Source organism: Octodon degus, unplaced genomic scaffold (assembly GCF_000260255.1).
Source record: "Octodon degus isolate 3935 unplaced genomic scaffold, OctDeg1.0 scaffold00008, whole genome shotgun sequence".
In the NCBI taxonomy this organism is placed as follows: Eukaryota; Metazoa; Chordata; class Mammalia; order Rodentia; family Octodontidae; genus Octodon; species Octodon degus.
This window is the reverse complement of record NW_004524584.1, coordinates 2173505-2195381: the sequence shown is the minus strand read 5'-3', so window position 1 is coordinate 2195381 and position 21877 is coordinate 2173505. Positions and strand designations below refer to the sequence as shown.

Genomic DNA, 21877 nt, shown 5'->3' with positions numbered 1-21877 from the left:
AAAAAAAAAAAAAAAAAAAAAAAAAAGATTATAAAGCAGTCTGAATGTTAAGTTTCAATAACTATGAACATTTTTCCTAATAAGGGGTAAATCTTCAAAGGGAATACTATACCGTCATATCCTCTATCTTGATACTGCATGTTAACTACTTAAATTTTTTTTTTTTTTCTTTGCTTATTTGATACAGGCTCTTACTACACAGCTTAGAACTGTAGTGTCCTTCCATCTCAGCCTCCCCAGCGCTGGGATTAGAGGCATGTGCCACCATGCCTGGGGTTTCAGGCCAACATAGCATGCAGTACAGGGGATCCAATTCAGAACCTTGCACTTGCCAGGCAGGCCCTTGACTGCCGAGCTATCTTCACAGCACTTATACTAACAGTTTAATAAAAACTGAGCCAGACATTTTAAGCACTCAAGGAAGACAGAGTATAAACTATAGCCAAACACTTATGGTTGTTATTAGGTATCACTTTAATAAAAACATTTCTACTACAGTAGTTTTCAAGGTTTCAAACACTTTAAGCTAAATAGTCTCTAGAGTGGTTTTCAACTCTGTCCTATTCCACATTCCCTTTAAAAACAAATAATTTATGATGGGCATGGTGCACAAGCCTATAATCCCAGCACTTGGGAGAAGCTAAGGCAGGATTTCTGCAAGTTTGAGACAAAACTGAGCTACACAGTTAGTTCAAAGCCAGCCTGAACTACACCCAAGATCCTGCCACAAAAATCCAAAAACAACCCAAAAAAATCCAAAAATATAATTAGTTTATTTATAATACTTAAATAATCTGAAACAATACACTGGGTGTGGTGGTGCTCATCTGTAATCCCAGTACTGTGGGAAGCTAAGGCTGAATGAAGAATCTTAAATTTGAGCCCAGCAGGGCAACAGAATGAGGCCTTGTCTCAAAATCAAAATAAAAACTCTGGAAGGAAATCATTAATATAACATATATATAAATATTTATATATATAATTTCCTACATATGTATTTTTCTCAAAAAACATACAATGTGCTAACAACAAAATAGAATTAAGGAAAACAATAAACTATTATCTCAACATATGAATCCTTTTACATGACCATTCCATTCCTTAATGAAATGCTCAGAGGTCTACATCTATATATAGAACCAACACAGATATGATAACTCAAGTGCATGAGTCAAGCATGTTGTATCGACAATCAAATAGTCCAAATGCCAGTTCCAATGTGTAGGAGACACTTCCAGATCCTCGTCTCCGTCCAAGAAGCCAATATTTGTAATCCCAAAGTTACGTTGTTGGAATCTCATCAAGTTGATTCCAATCTCCCACTTTCAATGCAACCCACAACAAAGATAAAGACACTAAATTATATTTTCAATCATCAGGGAGCTGAGGGGTTCTATGTCCAGCCATGAAGATAGCTTCCCGGAACAAAGAGAGTGACCCAGGGCCTCACCAGGTTTTTTACTCAGTGGAGGCTGAGGAGGATTGACTAAGAATTGTGGGAAGAAGGTGACCATTGTGAGCTCAGCTAGGTGGGTGGCCTACATTTATCTCCTCCATATGCAGAGAGGATATGCAGAGAAAGTAATCTGCATTATATAATATTTAATGTTTTGGTTAAGTCTGGTGCTTCAGCTCTGATGTGTAGTCTTTCAAGCCCCAGGAAGTCACAGCCTCTATCTCGAGGCCCCATCCCAGCTGGCAGTGCGGATCACTGGCTCTTCCATCCTGTCTCAACCTGGCTCACAATAAAGAGCAGCAGGTATAGGTTACTAGGGAAACTGCGTGCCACCTTCAAAGACTATCACCAGCACCTCAGCTAGACCAGTATACATTGCTTAAGGCCAATTGAAGGATAAATAAAAAGGAGGATTGACTAAGGTTGATTGCTCTGTACAGAACAATATGAGGAAATAGGGTCAGGCTCAGTCAAAATGGAGATAGTCACTCTTCTTTCAAGGAGAGCTGCTCAGGTGGTCCTCCACACCAATGGTGCCATGATTTTTTTCCAGAACAACAAAAAATCAATACAGTACATATACTATATACCATATACATATACTACAGTCTTTTGTATTAGGCAAGAGTCCTTTGTTTTATATAAAGATGTATGTAACACAGGGTTCAACTCCAGGTTTAGATAATAAAATACAGGCTTTTTCTCCTGAATATGAAAGATAATTTTGAAATAAGCTTATGAGGCAGCTTCTTAATGTCTACTTTCAGAATCATTGACTACCTTGTGAAAATTCCTATTTTTCAGACTAGTAATTATCCAGATTTAATTGTAGCCTATATGTAAAATAGTAATGAATATAACTTATTATAACTTTTTCTCCCTTGTGGTGCTTAGGACAGAACCCAGGCTTCACACACGCTAACTCACCAATAAGCTACAGCCCAGTCCACTATACTGTTCTATTTTCCAATCAACACCATTCCCTATACAGCATTTACTTATGCCATCTTTGACTAATTTGGAGAGTGGGAGGGTCTCATATGTAGTTCAGGCTGGCCTTGAACTCCTGGTGATCCTCCTGCCTCAGTTCAGCATGTGCCCCACGACTGGCTCTTTGACTAATTCTTAAATGGTACTATACATAAAAAACTCTAGGGACCTAGACTATGGCTCAATCAGTACAGTGCCTGCCTGGCAAGCACAAGGTGCTGAGTTTGATTCCTGGCACCAAAAAAGAGAGTGAGAGAAAACTTAGCCCCAAAACTGATATCAGGGATGTTACATCTGGTAAGACTAGAGCTTAGGTTTTTAGACCTTTAGTAAACAAATCTATTGATGGAACAGTCAGATAAATTACAAGATGACTTGTAGCATACACAACCCTTTAAAACACATATTGAAGGCAGGATCATACTCTAAAATGTGCTGCACCATAATTAAAATATCATGTCTGGATTGGTATGTGACTCAATGTGGAATATTTGCCCAGCATCTGCAGGGTTCCATCCCCAGCAACGCAAGTGCAAGCTCACACACACACACACACACACACACACACACACACACACAAACACACCTAAATACATTTAAAAGGCAATGTCTCCCTTGTCAGACCTAAAGATGTGACACAGTTGCTGAATAAATGGGGCAACAGATCAACTGGTAAGATAAAATATATTCTTTAGAAAACGTATATTTTAGAAAATAAAATTATCGCTACTAAGTTAGGGGAAAGCTTTTGTTTCTTATTTCCCTTATTCACTCCTACATAATAGAGACACTGCATACACACACGACTCCAGTCTATGAGTTTAAGGCTGGGATGTGTCTTAGTTCATTTTAAAGATAAGTAAAACTAAAGCCCAAGTTGGTGTGGTGGTGGTGCACCCCTGAAACAGGAGGATCACTTTGAACTGCAGGCTAGTCTACCCACCAAACAAAGGAGGGCGAGGGTGTCTGAGGGATGGTGCAAGGGGTGGGTAGAGGAGAAACAAAACAAAATCTAAAGCTTACACAAATTAAGTATACATTAATTTGTTTTTCAAAGCAGTACGCATGGCATATTTTTTCCTTTTCTTTCCTTTAATAGAAGTATACTTTACAGGGTTATCTACCTTTGAAAGATCTGCAGTCCTAAACCATTCTTTCCTTTGACCATGAAAACAAAAGGTCAAAGAAATAGGATGGACAGAGTTTTTAGAACTATGAAAACAACTTTTCTTCAAGTAAGCTACCAGAGAATACAAGTACTTCAAAAGTAACAAGGAGTTCAACTAAACCCTTAAATGTAACTACACTCCACAGATCCCTGCCAGTTGTTCATTGGCAGATTTTAAAGATTCTCAGCTTCCAGAATTGGTACTTGATTTTATTTCTTAAATCACATATAAGCAGAAATATAAGTTTGTTCTATAGCCAAACAAAAAAAAATTTCTTTGGAAACAAGATCTCATTATGTAATTTAGGTTTGCCTGTGCCCAGGCTGGTTTTGAACTAACAGTGATCTTCCTGCCCTCAGACTCCCAAGTGCACAGATTACAGGTGTGCACCACCATGCCTGGCCTATAAGGGCAACAAATTTAATCAAAATTACTTAGTAAATCATAGGAGAAATTCTGCATTTTAAAAACTTTTACTGGTACATTTTAGATATACATAACATTCACCATAGAAAATTTGTACCGTACATGATATATCTTGCTTCTTTTTTTCCCATGCTCCTCCTCTCCACTCCCTACAAAACTTCTTCCCCTACTTATTTACAAAAACTATGTTGCCATTTTTTTCTTTGTACCTAAAATATTCTAAAAGGCAGCTTTAAATACTAAAAGAGATTGTGGCTCCATGGCACATATCTATAATCCAAGATATTTAGAAGGCTGAGACAGAAAAATATAAATTTGAGGCCAACCTCAGTAATTTATGAGGCCTTGTCTTAAAGAGTCAGATATGGTGGTTTATGCCCATAATCACAGTATTCTGAGAGACTGAGGTGGAAGGATTTTAAATTCAGCACTGGATACACAGTTCAGTGGGACAAGTGCCTGCCTGAAAAGTGCAAGGTCCTAAATTCAATTCCCAGTACTTCCCCCAAAGAAACAGGACTATAAATTCAAACCCATCCCTGGCAATTTACTGAGAGTCCATCTCAAAAAGCTGGAATTATAGCTCAGTGCAAAAGCCCTGGGTTTGGCGGCCGGCGGGCCGCCTCCTCACGGGACCCAGGTGGTCCCGGCTGGCGTCTCCCGTCGCAGCCCGGGGTGCGCGGCGCCTGGTCTCAGCAGCAGTCTTTCGCAGAATGCTCCGAAGATTAACCTGAAAGTCGATCCTGTGATTGACTTGGTCGGAATTCGGGTCGTCCGCCTGTGACCCCTCGGAAGTGAGCTTTGGAGAGCGCCGGGCGTTTGCGGAAAAGGGGCGAGATGGCAGAGTGACCTAAAATAGAGATGGACCCCGGCCTTGACAGCTAAGGAAATTTTAACAAAAGAATCAAATGTACAAGAGGTTCGTTGTCCTGTTACTGTCTTGGAGATGTACATGGCCAATTCCATGACCTTATGGAGCTCTTTAGAATTGGTGGAAAATCACCAGATACAAACTATCTATTCATGGGTGACTATGTAGACAGAGGTTATTATTCTGTGGAGACTGTGACTCTTCTCGTATCATTAAAGGTGCGTTATCCAGAACGCATTACCATACTGAGAGGAAATCATGAAAGCCGACAAATTACCCAAGTATACGGTTTTTATGATGAATGTCTATGAAAATACGGAAATGCCAATGTTTGGAAATATTTTACAGATCTCTTTGATTATCTTCCACTTACAGCTTTAGTAGATGGACAGATATTCTGCCTCCATGGTGGCCTCTCTCCATCCATAGATACACTGGATCATGTAAGAGCCCTGGATCGTTTACAAGAAGTTCCACATGAGGGTCCAATGTGCAATCTCTTATGGTCAGACCCAGATGATCGTGGTGGATGGGGTATTTCACCACGTGGTGCTGGCTACACATTTGGACAAGATATTTCTGAAACATTTAACCATGCCAACGGTCTCACACTGGTTTCTCGTGCCCACCAGCTAGTAATGGAGGGATACAATTGGTGTCATGATCGGAATGTGGTTACCATATTTAGTGCACCCAATTACTGCTACCGTTGTGGAAACCAGGCTGCTATCATGGAATTGGATGATACCTTAAAATATTCTTTTCTTCAGTTTGACCCAGCACCTCGTCCTGGAGAGCCTCATGTTACTCGACGCACCCCAGACTACTTCCTGTAAATTCCTCCTGGGAAAAACTGCCTTTGTATGTGAAAGTATACCTGGCTTTTTAAAATATATTTAAAAATTTAAAGACGCAACAGTAATCTTATGTTTCTGTAACAAATTGTGATGTCTTGGCATTAAACCACATCATGGACCAAAATGTGCCATACTAATGATGAGCATTTAGCACAATTTGAGACTGAAATTTAGCACAGTATGTTCTTCTACATTGGTCAACCTAACAGTTTGCCTGCTGTATTTGTAGTAACTATTTTCCTCTGGACTATTCCAGCAAAAAGGTAACTAACTACTTTATCTCCTTTTGTGCTTATTTGGAAATTTTAGTTATAGTGTTTAACAAGCATGGATTAATACAGTTGGAATTTTATTTTTAAGAAAAATTCACAAGTTGAATTCCATTTAATCCATTACCCTTTATGTTATTGAAATGTTTAATTAACTGAAGAAAAGATCCTTCCTGGGAGTATGTTGTCGTAACATTAAAGAAATGGCCCTTCATTTTCATTACTGTTTTATGTTGAGCTACATGTTTCTGTATATTTGTCATGACAGTGCTTGCATCCTATTTGGTGTACTGAGCAAATAAACTTTTCATTTTAAACCAAAAAAAAAAAAAAGCCCTGGGTTTAATCTCTAATACTGCCAATTAATTAAAGTATATAAAAAAAATACAAACACAACCAATGTACAGAAACCAAGACCGGAAGAAAAGACATACAGTTGAAAACTTAAGGCTGGCAAAATAGTTCAGTGGACTAAGCGCCTGCTTTGGCAAGCCCATGGACCAGGGCCTCATCCCTGGTTCTGCATGCCCAGCCGGCAACAGCCACATCCCCGGGGCATGCTGAGCCAGTGACCAGTCTGCTTGTGGTGTGCACACCTATAATTCAAACACTGGGGAGACTGGAAACAGGAGGATCACTATGAGTCTGAGCTGCATAGTAAGACCCTGTAACAACCAAATACATGGAAGGAAGGAAGGAAGGAAGGAAGGAAGGAAGGAAGGAGAGGGAGAAAGGGAGGGGGGAGAGGAGGGGAGGGGAGGGGGAGGGAAAGTGAGAAAGCAAGTAAGCAAGCTGCTAGCTAGCTAAAAGTGACCTTTATTAGAGTTTCCTTAGAGAGAACACACAGTAAATTTCTATTATTTTGCACACTTGGGGTCCAAAGGACTCAGCATAGTTTGTTAATCTTTTATATGTCTGCATTCATTAGTTATTTGTTGTTTCATTACTGTTAAAGGTTTTGTTTGGTCGGTTGGTTTGGTGTTTTTTTTTTTTTTTTGATAGGGTCTTACTATGTAGTTCAGGCTGGCCTTGAACTCACTCCAGGGCCAGGCTAGCCTCTAATTTGAGGCAATTCCTGCCCCAGCCTTTGCACTATTGGAATTACAGGCATGCACCAAGACATTCACCATGTTTTGTTTTGTAACTCATGACCACACCCTTGCCAGGTAGGCTCTGTGCTGCTATATTCCTGACCCTGTTGAGGGCCTTGTTTTGGTTTTCTTTTGTTTTAAGACAGAATCTATGTGGTTTAGTCTGGTTTCAATTATGTGTAGCCATACAGCCTAAGTACTATAATATATTAATATCAAAATACCTCTATAAAACAAGTTTTAAATAAAATGTCTGTGTTTATGAATGCACATCAATTTTTAAAAACCCCAGCACATACTTAACAAAATGACTTCTGTACTACCCTAAACAGATAAAATTAACATCTTAAAAAAAAATCTATTTATTTGATATAGGGTCTCGCTATGCAGGTAGGCTCACAGGAATCCTTCTCTCCCACCCTCCCCAGTGCTCGGATTTTGGTGGTTAGCCAGTATGAGCGGCACAGCACTGGCACAGCATACAATACTAGGCATCAAACCAGTGTCCTTGCCCTTGCCAGGTGGATGCTTAGACCACTGAGCTATCTTTGGGCTTAGACCTCAGCCCAAAATTAACTTATCTTGGTGAAGGAATTCCTATTTTTAAAAACTTTTGCCAACTGGCTATCTATAATGCATAAACAGTTGTAGCTAACAAAATAACATCCCTATAATATCAAAATAAAAATTTAAAATAAAAATAGTGAATTATTCTTCCAAGGGAAAAAAGATTGATAAGCTCTACAAAATAAACTTTAGGCCAGGCATGGTGAGGCATGCCTATGATCCCAGCACTCAAGCTGAGATAGGAGGATTATCGTGAGTTTGAGGCCAGCCTAGAGTACACAGTGATTTCAAGGCTATCATGAACTACACACTTAGGCCCTGTCTCAAAATAAATAAATAAATAAAATAAAAAAATAAAAATAAAAATAAATTAATTAAAATAAACTTCAAATTAATTGAAGATTTATGTCAGATTTTTTAAAAAGCCATCCACTAAGTAAATGTTGTTTTTTCTGTTCATAAATAGTTACAAAAGTCTAGCTTTGGCTGGTCATGGTGGCACATGCCTGTAATCCCAGCACTAAGGCAGCAGGACTGCTCTTGAGTTCAAGGCCAACCTGGGCAAGTCCAGCCTGACCTGCATAGTGAAACCGTTTCCCAAAAAGAACCTCTCCCCCCAAAAAGTCTAACTTCATAGTACTCATGGAGCACATATTTGAATTTTTATTTTCTAATTATAGAAAAAAATTATTATCATTTTGTATTTTAGGGAAGGGTCTACAGGGTGTTCAGGGTCTCACTACTAGATTGGACTCTAGTGATTCTCCTGTTTACAGCCTCCCAAGAGCTGGGATTATAGGCTCGCAACACCATGCCCAGTCTCAAATGCCATCTCAGCATGCCCCAGGGCGGGGCGGGGGTGGGGGTGAGGGCGGGGGCGGGGATGGGCTAGCAGGGCAGGCCAGGGGATCAAACCCTGGCCCCTGTGCCTGCTTGCAGGCGCTTTAATCCGTTGAGCTATTTGGCTGGCCTCTAATTATTTCTTTTAATGTAATAAAATGCTTGTTAATATTAGGCTAGATCCTTTTGATACTTTTTTTGCCTTTTTTTTTTTCCAAACAGGGTTTTGTTATACCTGTTATACCATCTTGGCCTTGAACTTGTAGATACCTTCCTGTTTCAGACCCCTGAGTGCTGGGGATCCTTTTAATAATGCAGTTTCATCTGCATGGTTTTTTTGTTTGTTTGTTTTGTTTTTTGTTTTTTTGTAGCTAGTTGTTTGTTATACAGCTTAGCCTATATGGTCTGAGCTTAAAATCTCTGAGGTTCACTTTACTAATTTGCTTCAGTTTACTAATTAAAAAGAAAACCACCCTCAATAGTGTAAAAGATTATACAAAACAGCATCTTATATATAACATTTAACATTTGAAAAGAACTCAATAAATAACTAATATTAGTTTACCTGAGGACTAATATTAATAAGACCTATTTCTTTCCTGTGTGAAGAACAGTCAGGTTTCTTACAACATATCAGGACTGATTTCTAGCTGTGAAAGAAGTCAGAGCAGTATTTCTCCAAAGGTGACCACCATCACCTGTCAGGTGACCTGATTATCTGCATTTCCCAAATCAATCAGTTTGTATAGAAGTCTCACAAAACATTGCTGCTCTAGCAGAGCTATGTTGTTTTGTTAACCTCTTCCAGATAACACTCCCTTAATTTGATGCTGTGAGTCTCAGCAAAAATATTTTTACTTTATTTCTATTACACTTAAGTATTTATTTTTACTGATTTTTACTATTGCACCATTTGTTTAGGATGAATAGCTCAAAAGCAGGTCAAATGCCAGGTATGGTGGCACATCCCTATCATCCCCACTCTTGGGACTGCTGAAGCACCACCTAAGGAGGCTGGGGCAGCCTGAATGAGAGGCCAGTCTGAGCTATATAGAGACAGCATGAACTACATAGCAAGGCTCTGTCTCAAAAAGCAAAATAAACATACAAAAAACTTCCTTTAAATTAGAAATAGGAGGAGACTTGATCAGTATCCTGTCTTGTCTCTATTCTTCACATCTCCTGTCCTTTGTCCCCTCTTCAATTCCCCGTTCCTCCCCCAGGTGACCTTCATTGACTGACCCGCTGGTTCAGGACAAGTGGTGCCCAGCGAATGGGGCACCTGGTACGGAGGGTTCAGCGATGGAACTGTCTGAGAAGCCAGCAAGAGAGAGCCGGCAAAAGAGAAAGTAAAAGAGGCAAAATAAAAAAATAAAAGAGGCCTGCACTGCAGTTGCCTGCTGCGATGTCTGAACCTCGGTAAGCAGACGGCACCCCTTTCCCTTTCCCTTGGCAATAGGACAGGCATTAAGTAAACATGAGATATTTGTAGAAAGCTTGAGCAAAGCATTAAAGGCGCAAGGAATAAAGGTTAAAATTAAGGATTTGTGTCAATATTTTGAATATATTAGACAAGTTTGCCCATGGTTCCCTATTGAAGGAACTATTGATCAGAGACAATAGAAAAGGGGTTGGTGATGCCCTTAAGGATTATGATGAGACTTTTGGACCTAAAAAGGTTCCAGTGATACAGGCAAGTAAAACTCCCGACCTGATCTAAATGAGTTCGTGTTCTCTAAAACCGAAGAATAAATTTTAGGAACAAACGGAGGTTGAGAGTAAAATATTTTATTGGGAAAGAAAGCTTCTGTCTGAGAGAAGACAGAAGGGGAACCCAAGCAGGTTGCCCAGGAAGCTGTCTCTTTCAGTTTATTTTTATAGAGCAAGACCACGTGGGGTTAAGGTAGAGAAAAACGGGTCTCGCTTAGGTGGATGTGGGGTGGGACAAAACTATGCTCAACCAATGGGATTGCAAGCACCATTGCTCAGGTAAAGTTGATTACGCCCAGGGCCAAATGGGGAAATGAGTCACAGAGTAAGGGGATACGAATAGGGATAGGGTCTCTTTTTGCTGGGGGCTGGGCTGGTGACTCACTTGGGTCTTTTTAGGTGATGGATACCTATTTAGAATATCAATCCCAGGAGCTACTCTTTTAGCATTTGTTTGGCCTTTAGGTCTTTTAGGTCTGGCTCACAGCAGGAGCATCCGCCCCTTCCACAGTTGCAAGATGTGCTGTCTCCTTCAAGGGCCTTGCCCTGTCTGACTGCCTATTAATATTTCTATCTAATTTGGCTACCTATAACACCAGTTATGGCCTTTTTCTATTGGAATTTAGTTGATGAAATCTTATCCCAGAGACACTGTGACCCGGTTGTTGCTAATGTGATTTTAAAAAAGGGTGAAAATATACTACAAGGACAAAAACGTAAAACTCATCTTAAAGGACAAAGAACCCCCTAAGGGTGTGTGCCCTCCTGTAAGGGAACAAAATCTTGAAATCAAGGGGCTGGTGAGAAGGCTCAGTGGTCTAAAGCACCTACTTAGAACAAGCTTAGCAAAGCACAGGGACTGTGGTTCAATCCCCCAGCACCACATGCCAGCCAACCCCGCCCCCTGGTGGGCTGAGCTGGCCACACACACACACACACACATAAATAAATAAAATTTAAAAAAAAATCTTGAAATCAAAACCAGGAAACCAGATTTATGTTGAGAATAAAGAGCAAGGAGCTCAACAGCAGGATTTAAAATGTTGTGAGCTTGGCCAGAAAGAAAGCTGTAGACTGCAAAGATGGAGCTAAGAGGATCTCCATTGCCTGGAAGGAACCTGAGAATGGAAGGGATGGCCTGAGGGCATCACAGGAGGAGGCAGGTCTCCACCCTTTACAGCCTCAGAACTGCAAAGGTCAGGGACTTTGCCTTGAGGGGAAAGCCACAAGGCCCCCTGTTCCAGAATGGCAGCGGCGTTGCCCAATACGGAGCCACAGCTCCATACACCACAGCTATTTTAGAAACTGTGGCTGACAATTAGCTTACTCCTGAGGACTGGCAGGGATTATCTCCTATGGAATTCTTCCTGTATACAAGGAAGCTTCCACAATGATAGCTTCACTGTTGATGTTGGATTTGTTACCTTCACCAGCTGCAATCAAATACTTAACTACAGTAGCCCTATTTGCCAAAAAAAAGGGACATGTGTTTGTATGCAGGGGAAGTGTACCTTCACATATTTACCTACCAATTGGACAGGACTATGTGTCATGGCAATTGTATTGCCTGATTAGATGTCATATCTGGAGAAGAGCCCGTGCCCATTCCTAGCTTTGACTATGTCACGGGTCGCACTAAAGAGCAGTTCAGCTTATCCCTTTGTTGGTAGGACTGGGAATTACAGGAGCCCTAGGGACAGGCAGAGCAGGGTTGGGAGTAGCAGTACATTCTTATAATAAATTATCTAATCAGCTGATTGATGATGTTCAAACACTGTCTGGTACTATCCAAGATATCCAAGACCAGATAGATTCATTAGCAGAAGTAGTCTTGCAAAATAGGAGAGGCTTAGACCTTCTAACAGCAGAGCGGGAGGGATCTGCTTGGTTTTACAGGAACGCTGCTGCTTCTACGCAAACAAGTCCAGTATTGTTCGAGATAAAATAAAAGACTTCAAGAAGATCTTATTAAGAGGAGAAGAGAGCTATTTGAAAACCCTTTCTGGAGCGCATGGAATGGAGTACTACCCTACCTTCTCCCCCTATTGGGACCTTTGATTGGACTATTAATACTTTTATCAATAGGACTCTGTCTTTTCAATAGGCTGATGACTTTCGTTAAACAACTGGATGCAACCTATACAGGTTCATTATCACAGGCTTGAGATGGCTGAAAGGAAAAACTGCGCTGGAATACAACCAGCTTATGATGATGAAGGTCCGGAGACCTCTTAGTTCTCCCACTCTTGGTGAGATGGTCAGGCTAGCCAGAGACGGGTAATGAGGGGCATACACGAGACACCACTCGCCGCCTAAGACAGGAATGGGACCTTCTGCCACCCTAGTCTCCTATGACAGGTAAGGTTTGAGTCGGGTCCGTGTAGAGGACACCTCAACCTAAGACAGGCACTGCCCCCTCAAGGGAATCAGCCATCTAAGAAGCCATATTTTATATACATATATGAAAGTAAAGGGGGGGCTGGGGAGATAGCTCAGAGGTATAAGTGCCTGTCTGACAAGCGCAAGGTCCTGAGTTTGATCCCCGGTGCAAAAAAAAAAAAGTAAAGGGGGATCTGTGGGAGGCCATTAACTGGTATCCATTTTATAATAGTGACAGCTGTTTTCTTAAGTTTCTATTCCCCTGCTGAGTTAAGTTTATGGTCCTCACCTTGCCCATTCCCCCTGAAACACACGTGCTATGCCCCAGGGGTTGCACCTTCCCGTTGCCTAGATACCTGCTGACCCCCCCTAAAGGGGAGACTTCCTCATTCCTACACTCCCTATATATATACCCAGCACCTCCCCTGAATAAACGAGACTTGATCAGAAAATAAATAAATAAATAAATAAGAAAGAAATAGGAGGGCTGGCCAAATAGCACAAGGGCAGGCCAAATAGCTCAGTGGATTAAAGCACCTACAAGCAGGCACAGGGGCCCAGGGTTCAATTTTTTCCCCAGGCCTGCCATGCCAGCCCTGCCCCCAGGGTGCACTGAGTGGGCAATTGGTGTGCGCCTATAATCCCAGCTCTTGGGAGGCTGTGAACAGGCAGATCACTACGAGTAGGATTTAGCAGTGAGACCCTGAACACCCTGTAGATTCTTCCCTAAAAATAAAAAAAAAATAAAAAAAAAAGTTCATATTAATATTAGTCCTCAGGTAATTATGTTAAAACATTGTTTTCTTGCATGTAGTGGTAGACTACACTTCTTCTATAAGTTTCAATAAAGTAAAGCAAAAATCACAGAATATGAATTCTAAAATGGGCTTTGTATCCAGTGGGGTTTAGAGTCCCTAATACATACTTTTTCAGGTGTTATGGTATACATCTAGATGTTCCCCTCTTATGGTATTTAGATGTCCCCCAAAGTCTTATGCAGTCACAGGGGTGCAGGCTTTTCAGAGGCTTCTGAATCTAGATCGTGACTGATTCATGGTCCAATGCTGGGATTATGGGTGTGAATACTACACTCCCAGACAGCATTAGGGACAGAAAGACTTATCTCTCTTGTTGCTTTTGCTGTTTTCGGCCACCATGAATTGTTGCCCCTCTGCCATGTGCCACTCTGCCTTGGATCCAGCCAATTGTGAACTAAAACCTTTACAAACCATGAGCTAAATAAATTTTCCGCCTTTAACTCTGGATGTCAGGTATTTTTTTTCTCAGCAATGAGAAAAGAAACTAAGACACCCCAAAAGCCTCACCTGCTCATAGGTGGGACTTTTGGGAAGTGACTGGAACATGGGAGCATGACACTCATTAGTGGGTTAGTCTACACATGAGTTTATAGCTAAGGGTGACTTGGGTCACTGGGGCACGGCCTAAAAGGGCTTAACTCCCTCTCACCTTCCTTTATCTCTCTGTCCTGAGAGCAAGTCATGAGCTCTTTCTCCTCTGCCATGACCCCTGCCTAGGAGTCAGCCAACTAAAGACTAAAACCTCTACCAACTGTGAGCCAAAACCTTCCCTCTTTAAAGACTTGCTGGTGTTGAGTATTGTGTCTCAGAGAGGAGAAAAGTAACTAGGACAAGGGCTATATGTATACATATCGGCAAACATTCTTTTTTTTTTTTTTTTTTTTGGCAAACATTCCTAAAAGGCATTTTCTAGAAAGGTTGTAGCAATTTATATTCTAATTATAGTACTCATTAACAGGGCTATATAAGAACTTTCTAATCTTAGTCAATTATCTGACTTTTGAGCTAATATACATTATTCTGATTACTTATAAAATTAAAGTTTTGATTCATTGCCTATGTAGACTGTCAGGTGTTGCTTTTTTCTTTTCCTTCCTTCGTCCCTCTATCCATCTTTATTTCTTCTTTTTTACAGTGCATAAGATTGAACTGCTGAGCTGTGACCCTAGCCTGAGCATTCTTCACTTCTAATTATTAAGATGGCTTTCTCTATTGAGGACTTTGTGCTTAAGGATTCTGTCTTCTCCAAAATCATTTAGTCAAGGTAACCCCTGAGACCTAAGTTTTATCCACAGAAGGTCACCAAGAGCAACAGTCTGCTTTGGAACGGGTCTAGAATACAGTAAACCTTATACTGAACAGGAAACTCAGATGACAAGGAGCTCTGTAAACTAGGGTTTTGATCCAACCCTCCCCTTCTTTTTTGACTGATAATCACTGAATGAGTAACAGTCTCAGACCCCATACAAATCTACTCATGCAAAAACACCAGAGGATTATGTCATTCCATTCTTCCCAACAATTTTTTTTTTTAACATTTTTGATACAGGGTCTCACTACGCAGCTCAGACTCGTAGGGATCTTCCTATTTTCAGCCTCCCCAGCACTGGGATTACAGGCCTGTGCCACCACACCAGGTCTCTGTGGCGGACTCGGCACACCCAGGAGTGGGGCTAGCAGATCAAACCCTTGTCCCTGTGCTTGCTTAAGAGGGTGCTTAGTCCACTGAACTATTTTACTGACCTTCCGACAACTTTCTTTCAAAGCTATTGGCAGAATCGGGAAAGCCAGATAGCTCAGCGGACTACTTAGGCAGGAGCAGAGACCAGTTCGATTCCCAGTGTGCTGTGCCTTCCACCCCCACCCCCAGGCACACTGAGACTGTGACTGAGTCTGGGCATGGTGGCGAATGCCTCCGCTCTTGGGAGGCTGAAAACAGGAGGATCACCACGAATCTGATCTGTGTAGTGAGCCTCTGCAGACCCTGTACAAAAACACAAAATAAATAAAACTTAAAAATAAAAGTTTGGCAGAAAAAGTATGAAGAGGCCTGGGGAAAATAGCTCAATGGTCTAAGCACCTGCCTGGCAAGTGCAAGGACCTGGGTTTGAGCCCCAGTACCACATGATGTGCTGGCCCCATTCCCTGCTGCCCCTGAAGCCGAGCACAGTGGCACACACCTATAATCCCAGTGTTGAGGAAGCTGAAACAGGACAATCACTATGAATCTGAACTGTGTTGCAAGACCCTGTCCTAGATAAAAAAAATAAATGATTAAAAAAATATTTAAAAAAAAGAAAACGTATAAAGAGAAATTCAAAAACAAGCCACAACATGGGCCCTCTAGTAGAAAGGAGGGAAATTGTTGACATAATTTCATCCAACTCAAAGAGCTAATGAAGAATCAGGTGTAGTGGTACACACCTTAATTCCAGCACTTGGTAGGCTGAGGCAGAAGATCTCTTTGAACTCAAGGCCAATCTGAACTACATATGAGACCCTGTCTCAAATAAATGATTAATTAATCTAATAAAAATTCCAATAGATTCACCAGTCTAAAGAATGTTAATAGCCTTCCTAGAGAGCCTCTTTTGTAAGTCACTTGATGATTCTAAAATAGGCTCCATTTTAAATTAGCCTTACCTTACATATTTTTACTGCTAATGCTAATAAATATTTTCAGAGTCCTATCAGCCTTCTTTTCTAAATGTTCTCTCATGCTTATCACAAAACATAAACAACTATTACAAGTTAACAAATATTTCTAAGAAAGGCATGTCTTGCTAGTCATAGTATCTTGAGTTTGAGGCCAGCATGGACCATATAGCAAACTCTTGCATCAAAAACAAAAGAAAAGGGGCTGGCGAGATGGCTCAGTGGTCTAAAGCACCTACTTGGAACAAGCTTGGCAGAGCACAAGGACCACGGTTCAATCCCCCAGCACCACATGCCAGCCAGCCCCGCCCCCTGGTGGGCTGAGCTGGCCACACACATACACACACACACACACACTAAATAAATAAATGTTTAAAAAAAAAAAGAACAAAACTAAATAAAAAAATAAATAATGGCATAGAGCTCTGAGGTTCTACTGAACAGCATGATGACAGGTAAAAATTAATACTGTACATTCTATAAAGGCAAAAGGATTTTTCACAATTTTCATCATGAAGAAATGACAAATTTTCAGGAGATAAATATGCTAACCTGAGTGAAACATTACATATCAACATCTTGAGCTGGCCAGATAGCTCAGCAAATTAAAGCGCCTGCTCAGGCAGATGTAGGGACTGGAGATTCAATCTCCTCCTGCCGTGCTTATGGCCCCACCTCCAGGGCATGCTGAGAGGGCAACTGAGATTGGGTGTGGTGGCATAAATCTGTCATCTCAGCACTTCGCAGGCTGAAAAATAGGAGGATCAGTACTGAGTCTGATATGTATAGTGAGGCCCTATAGACCCTGTACTAAATACAAAAAATAAATAAAAAATAACACCTTACGGAACTCCATTAAGATACAAATTTTTATATTTTTGTGTAGTAGGTTAAAGTAAAAATTTTTAAGTTACTAGTAATCCAAAGACTTACTACTAATATATAGTACAGAACAGGTGGCTTTCTGTAGACTGTGAAGATATAGCTAAAACAATTCTCCTGATTTTAAATGGTTTTGTTCAAAAAATTAATGTTTTAGAGACAGCATGGTGGCGTGTGCCTGTAATCCCAGCCCTTGGGAAGCTGTAAACAGGCAGATCACTACAAGTCTGATCTAGTAGTGAGACCCTGAACACCCTGTAGGGCCTTCCCTAAAAAAATACAAAAATAAAATAAAAAAAATAAATAAAAACTTAATGTTTAACTTTCAGATTTTAAATGTTTTGTTTAAAATACATCAGGGTCAGGGAGATAGCTCAGCAGCATAAGTGCCTGCCTGGTCCTGAGTTCAACACTCACTACTACAAAAAATAGTAACAACACCCAAACGTGACTGTATAATTCAATGAATTACTGTAAAGCAAAGAGCGCCTGGTGCACACCAAAGTGAGAAGGACAGCAGGAATAGCGCACAGCAGCACCTCAGCTCTCCCTGCCTTCCCTCCAGACCACCACCGCCCCTCAACCTCCCATCACCAACCTGACTTCTACCCTAAACACTTTTTCTTTCTTTCTAACTATTTTGGGTATTAATGTGGGACTGAAGCAAATATCCAAATAATTTTGGCTCATTGGACACATTTTTTACCAGATACATACCTAAGACAAAGGTCCCATTGTCTTGAATGCTTCTGTTTCTTATTCAATGGCAATAGGCCTAATAGACTCTGAGGTAGTAGTTTTTAAAAGTTCAATCAATCTTCCTCCCAATTACCTCTGGCTCTTTTATAAGTGATATGACAATCAGGAGTGATTGTGTGTGGCAGAGGGCACCCACATGTAACTGCTGTAAGAGTACGTCATAAGGCAAACTGCACAAGTGTGTGATGGTGATGCGGAGCAAACCACAGCCCTCACGTCTACAAACTGAACCTATGCCAGAAAGCCATCTGGATAATGAACAGTAACATGAGAAGAATTTTAAATAGCTTAGAGCTGTAGAAAAAACGTTACTCCAGGCTCTGAACCTGTCAGTTATTTCTGTCTGTTGTCACTGTAAAAGTAAGTTATAATACATCAAAACTAAAAGTACATTCTATGAAGCCTGGCATTTCTCCCAAGCCACTTTAACATTACTCTTTTGCATACTGATTTAAGATTGGTCTGCATAAGTATTTACTGTATGCTTGTCTGTTTTAAATATTTTCCTTGGAAAGCAACTTTCCTGCTCAGCCATCCAGCCATGAATGAATGACAAAATTATTTCTGTGAGTAGCCTGCTACTGACATAAGGAGGGGTACAACACAGACTAAGAAAACTAAAGAGGTAGCTCTCCTTGGTGCCATGTCTTTTTTCACTGCCTACTCTCTGTATAGGACAAACCCAGGAAACCAGAAAAGTCAGGCTGATGGTGTTGTCTCAGTGTTAGGCCCTGAAACACTCAAGGAAAGGAAAACTGCAGAGACACAAAGAGGAAAAATGACTGGTCTTTAGGTTGATAAACATTTACTAAATATTCATTCTGCTTAAGACAACACACCCACACAGCTTGTGGGTATTTTAAAAATGTGAGCCTCTAGCCAGGCATGGTGGTGTACACCTGCAGTCTCAGCACTCAGGAGGCTGAGGCAGAAGGATTGTTGTGAGTTCAAGACCAGCCTGGGAAACAAAATGAGCTCAGCCTGAACCAATGAGGCCAGCCTGACCCTTAAAAAGACAAAAATAATAATGATAAATAAATAAATAAAACAAAACCCCAAGCAGTTTGCTCCTCTAGCCTACACCAGAGTATCTAGGTCAGGTGAGAGGTGAAGAGGCATGTTCACTGCGCTTCATATGGATGGTGCTCTTAGGACTTCTCACAATGAGACATGGCAAAGACAGTGAAGGCTTAACGACAGGCTGTAGTGTTTTCCACCTTTGCTTCCCAGTCTCAGCCACAACAAATGATGGAATATTGGCAAAGAGAACTATGTGATGAATACCTGCTGGAACTCACAAGGAGGTAGAATGGAAGGGTTTCTGGATCATGCTATTTCATTGCTATGCTGTGGGTCTGGTCCCCAGTGAGCCAAGGTAGAGGACATACTAAGGACTAAACTCAGGGTCTTTACACTGACCTAGAGCCCACTGTTTATTTCTGAGACAGAGTCTCATTAAATCACTGAGTTGTACAGGCTGGACTCTTAACTTTCAATCTTCTTGTCTCACCCTCCCAGAGTGCAAGAGCTACAAGTCTGTGCCAAAATCTGAAATCTTTATGTTTACACTTTCAATTCAACTTCTGAATAATGGCCTGTGTTTTAATTTACAGCACTACCCTATAGTTAATGTAATAAATCATATTTTTGCTCCAAAGACCTTAAATGTAATATCTTTTTAGAGTAACTACTCGGTATGGTCATGTTTGCCTGTAATCCTAGCACTGCCCTGTAATACTAATACTCAGGAGGCTGAGGTAGGAGGATCCAAGAGTTCAAGACCAGCCTGAACTTACACAACAAGACGCTGTCTCAAAAAAAGAAAGAAAAGAAAAGAATCAGTAACTTTTTTCTTTCCTCTGAATTCTTAACATACCATGTCAAACACTGCTTTGTTGAAGAGTAGGTTTTCATTTAATTTACTCATATTACCACACTGATAACTTTCAAATTACTAAAAAAGCAAATAAAATGGAAAATGGCATTAGGATCTCTCTTATACCACTAACAGCTTATATATATAACATTTTAAAATATTTTTGATGTGATATATCTAGTAAAACTAGTCAACACTCGGTATTTTTCTGGTTTTAGGTATTTACTTGGTACAGGGTCTTGCTATGAAGCTCATACTCCTACCGATCCTATCTCAGCCTCCCCAGTCCTGTAATTACAGGCATGCACCACCACGCTTCCTTTCAGTGGCCAGCATGGCATGTGGTACCAGGGACTTGACCCACGTCCTTCTGCATGCCAGGCAGGGTCCTTGAAACTCTCTCCCCAACCCTTGTTCTGGTTTTTGAAAGTCACCGTTTAAAATGCTCTTTACTTTTCAACTTTAAAACTGACACTACAGCTGGGTGTGTTAGCTCACACCCATAATCCCAGCACTTTGGAGGATGAGACAGCAAGACTGCCATAAATTCAAGCCCAGTGTGGGCTATACTGTGAGTTTAAGACTTGCCTAAAGTGGGCTGGGGAGAGCTCAGCAGCCTAAGTACCTGCCTGTCTGGCAAGTGTAAGGTCCTGAGTTCAATCTCTGGTACTATATGCCATGCCAACCCTGGTAAGACATGCTGTGCCAGCCCTGGAACCAGGCATGGCAGCATACCCTGTAATCCCAGCACGAGGGAGGCTGAGACAGGACAAACACTATGAGTCCAAACTAAGTAGCAAGACCCTACATCTAAAATAATTAAAATTTTAAAACTTTTTTTAAAAATTTAAGGTTCCCCTAAATTACACAGTAAGGCTCTATCGTAGAAAAAGAAAAAAGACTCTGCTGCCATGACCTGGGGTGACTTTAAAACATAGCCTAAAAACTCACACACATTCCTCCAAACATGGATAAGGGGCATGTTCCCCTTCCATGAGGGTGGGCTCTAGCAATTTCCAGGTCAAAGGTAAGATCCACAGAAGGTGGCTGCCATGAAGTGAAGCTCAGAATACAGAGAGCCCATAAAAGGGTGTGTTGGTCAGCCCCAGTGACTGCCTGCCTTCTGAGAAAGGAGGCCTCCACAACTCAGTCTATAGTCTTTCTCCATCTAAACCCCAGACATCATGGGCCAAACACAAGCTGACCCTGCTGCACCCAATACAAACTGCTGATCTCAGAGTTAGGGGGTAATAAAATGAATGCCCTAGTCTACTAATTTTGGGGTATTTTGTTACAGTAACAGGTAATTGCAGCACACTAAGATCAAATTATGCAACTACTGTAGCCAGGAATTAGTTTCTTTAATAGAAAGAAAGAAAGAGAAAGAAAGAAAGAAAAGAAAAAAGAAAAACGAAAGAAAAAACAGAGAAGGCTGAACACAGTTCCACATACCTATAATCACCAGGGAGATTGAGGCAAATAATTACTGAGTTTGGGGCCAGCCTTGTTCTAATTTAAAAAAACAAAATAAATTTATTCATCTAGAACAGGCCTTCTGTGGCTCCCACTCACCTTTTCTCTACTCTTCCTACCTCAATGTGGCATTCAAATATACTTGAAAGCCTGAAGTCTTCTGGTCTGCAACTTGGTTTGAACCTCTACCACCTTCACTCTATTGATGTCAGTTTTCACTGCCTCCTCTCTCCTATTACTTCCCAGCTACAATGGCCTCTTGTGACAGGACACTTCAAGCACAAGTCAGCCTCAGAAGCTGTCCTTCTGTTCCTTTAGCCTAAAATGCTCCCACCATCCTATCCCAAATACCTACATGGCTTGCTTTACTACTTCATTTAGAGCTGTTAAATCAAATGGTACCTAATTACTGCTTAGGCAAGCGCAGGGACCTGGGTTCAATCCCAGGTACCACATGCCATGCCAGCCCCACCCCTGCACACACTGAACCAGCTAAAGAGTGCAGGCGTGGTGGCACATGCCTATAATCCTAGCACTGCAGAGGCTGAGAACAGGAATATGCACTGCACAGTGAGACCCTGGATCAAATACATTAAAAAATAAACAGATAAATAGATAAATAAGGTACTTAATCAGAGAAGGCTTCACAAGCCATGCTTTATAAGACAGTTAACTGTCCGCCACAGCAACCATTGAAAAAGAGTAGCCATGGCCCTCCGCTATCCCATGGCCGTGGGCCTCAACAAGGGCCACAAGGTAACTAAGAATGTGAGCAAACCGAAGCACAGC

The 21877-nt window shown here is 41.1% G+C and overlaps 1 protein-coding gene and 1 pseudogene across 2 annotated transcripts in view; one reads left to right on the top strand and one right to left on the bottom strand.

The window, feature by feature from the left end:
• Nucleotides 1–21877, bottom strand: part of Pik3cb (phosphatidylinositol-4,5-bisphosphate 3-kinase catalytic subunit beta) — a 172673-nt gene that overhangs the window by 98956 nt on the left and 51840 nt on the right. The gene's annotated exons all lie outside the window — the stretch shown is intronic.
• LOC101587486 lies at nucleotides 4964–5954 on the top strand (annotated as a pseudogene).